The sequence below is a fragment of the Hordeum vulgare genome, chromosome 6H, assembly GCF_904849725.1.
Source record: "Hordeum vulgare subsp. vulgare chromosome 6H, MorexV3_pseudomolecules_assembly, whole genome shotgun sequence".
Lineage (NCBI taxonomy): Eukaryota > Viridiplantae > Streptophyta > Magnoliopsida > Poales > Poaceae > Hordeum > Hordeum vulgare.
Window position 1 is genome coordinate 474,541,649 of NC_058523.1, and position 3,269 is coordinate 474,544,917.

Sequence of the window (3,269 nt, forward strand, 5' to 3'; positions counted from 1 at the left end):
TGATTGATGACTATTGTTATAAGCGAATTCGCGAATGGAAGGCACTTCTCCCAATTCATACCGAACGATATAACACAAGCTCGGAGCATATCTTCTAGGATTTGATTCACTCTTTCTACTTGACCACTTGACTGGGGATGGAAAGCAGTGTTAAAGATAAGTGAGTCCCCATGGCATTCTGAAAACTTTCCCAGAAGCGAGAAGTAAAGATACTCCCATGGTCTGAATTAATCTCCAGGGGAACACCATGAAGAGACAATATTCGAGAGATATATAACTCCGCTAGCTGGCTAGCTGTTATACTCTCACGAACGGGAAGAAAATGAGCCACTTTGGAAAGACGGTCAATGACCACAAAGATAGCATTACTTCCTTTCTTGGTCTTGGGAAATCCGGTAATGAAATCCATGCTAACTTTATCCCATTTCCATTCAAGAATAGCTAGAGGTTGAAGGGTGCCAGCAGGCCTTTGATGTTCTGCCTTAACTCGACGACAAACGTCGCAGTTAGCAACGAACTCAGCAATTTCTCTCTTCATCCTAGTCCACCAGAACCTCTGGCGTAGGTCCTGATACATCTTAGTACTACCGGGATGAATGGTGAGAGGAGAATCATGGGCCTCCTTAAGGATTAACTGCCTTAGATGTAGGTTCTTAGGAACCACTAGACGATTCTGGAAGAACACAAGACCTTGATCATTCATGGAAAATTCTTTAGCGTTTCCGCTAAAAATATTCTCCTTGATCCGTGATATACCCTTGTCACGCTTTTGGCCAGCTATAATTTGATCCTTAAGGGTAGGCTTCGCCACCAGGGTAGAAAGGAATCCTTGAGGAACAATATGAAGATTCAACTTCCGAAAGTCCTCATAGAGATGTGGTTGACCTTGTTGTAGCATCAAATTGTTACAATAAGATTTATGACTTAGTGCATCGGCCATAACATTGGCCTTCCCCGGGGTGTAAGTTATCCCTAAGTCATAATCCGAGATTAACTCAACCCACCGTCTTTGGCTGAGATTCAAATCCGGCTGGGTGATGATATATTTCAGACTTTGGTGATCAGTGAATATTTCGCAACGATTACCCAGAAGGTAATGTCGCCAGGTTTTTAGTGCATGGACCACAGCTGCAAGCTCAAGGTCATGTGTGGGATAATTATCCTCATGTGGACGCAACTGTCGAGATGCGTATGCGATCACATGACGATCTTGCATGAGAATGCAACCTAATCCTTGTCGCGAGGCGTCGCAATAGATAACAAAGTCCTTAGAAAAATCTAGTGGTAGCAACGCAGGTGCGGAAGTCAGGCGTCTTTTCAGTTCCTGAAAACTATGCTCACACTGTGGTGTCCACTTGAACTTTTTATCCTTCTTGAGGAGTTCAGTTAGAGGCTTTGCAACCTTGGAGAAAATCTCGACAAAGCGGCGACAATAGCTCGCTAGACCAAGAAAACTCCTAACTTGCTTAACCGATTCAGGTTGAGTCCAATCAAGGACAGCTTGAACTCTCTCAGGATTGACAGCAATACCCTTCCCAGAGATTACGTGACCTAGATAGGTCACTTTTGGTAACCAAAATTCACATTTTGAGAACTTGGCATAAAGGCGATGCTCTCGAAGTTTCATCAATACCAGCCTTAGATGCTCGGCATGTTCTTGTTCGTTCTTTGAGTAGATGAGAATATCATCGAGGTATACCACGATGAATTTATCCAAATACTCCATGAAGATTGAATTCATCAAACGAGAGAAGGTGGCTGGGGCATTGGTTAAACCGAAGGACATGACGGTGTACTCGTATTGTCCATAACGAGTAACAAAAGCCGTTTTTGGAATGTCCCCGTTCTTGATCTTGATTTGATTGTATCCCAACCTCAAATCCATTTTGGAGAAGACTGAGGACCCAGCGAGCTGATCGTACAGGTCGTTGATCTTGGGGAGTGGATACTTGTTCTTTATGGTGACCAGATTAACTGGTCGGTAATCTACAACCATCCGATCCGTTTCGTCTTTCTTCTTGACGAATAGGACGGGACAAGCCCAAGGAGAAGAGCTAGGATGAATGAAACCTTTATTCAAGGCCTCATCTAGTTGCTTCTTAAGTTCGGCTAGCTCCAGGGGTGCCATCTTATATGGTCTTCTGGCTATTGGGACAGTTCCCGGAACAAGATCTATCACAAACTCTACATCTCTGTCAGGTGGAATTCCTGGCGGTTCCTCTGGAAAGACATCCGGAAAGTCACGGACTACCGAAATGTCTTCAAGTTCCGGAAGAGGGTTGGCATTTAAGGAATAGAGTTGGCATTTGGCAACCCGAATAGAAACATTTACTATCTCACCCGAGGGATGGGTAAGCTGGACATTTCTAGAATGAGTATCAATCTTGGCATAGTGAGCTGACATCCAGTCCATACAAGATGATATTAATATCCGAAAATTTCAAGGCTATCAATGAGGCTAGAAAAACTAGCCTGTCTACTAGAATTTCATTGTCATAGGTTATCCTAGAGGTTTGCCATTTACTACCAGGAGTTTGGACAACCAACGGAATTGGCATACCACAAAAAGACATGTTATGCAACTGTGCATAACTTTCTGAAATGAAGGAATGAGAAGACCCAGTGTCAAAGAGAACAGACGCTGGGTGATGATTAACAAGAAGCGTACCCAGCATGACGTCGGGATCCTCTACGACTTCTTCTGCTGACACATAGTTCACACGGCCACGTGCAGGAGTTGGCTTCACATAGTAAGCTTTGCCCGACTTGCCTTGCCCGACGGACTTTCCGAGTTGCTTGGCACCCACATTTTGAGGACACTCACGGGAATAGTGCCCTGGTCCTCCACACTTGTAGCATATCACTTGGTTGGCACGTGGTGCAGCATTGCTAGCTGGACCACCATAAGTTTTTGCTGGAGGGTTGGTCTGATTCGTCTAAGGCGCCACGTAGGATGGCCTCGGAGTGTATCTTGGCGGCAGAGAACTGTTTGGGAACCCACAGCCTGCGTTTTGGGAGCGCGGAACCAGAAGGCGAGCCAAAGTCACGGGAGTGCTTCCTTGTGGCTTCAAAGTCAGTATGACCAGTCTCGGCACTGATTGCCTTGTTGACCAGGGCTTGAAGGCTTGCACACTCGTGGAGGCGCAGATCACGACGAAGCTCAGGGCTCAGACCCTTACGAATCTTGCTTGCTTCTTGGCATCAGTAGACACCTCCTCTGTTGCATAGCGGGTGAGGTTACCGAACTCGCGGCTATAGGCATCCACGGT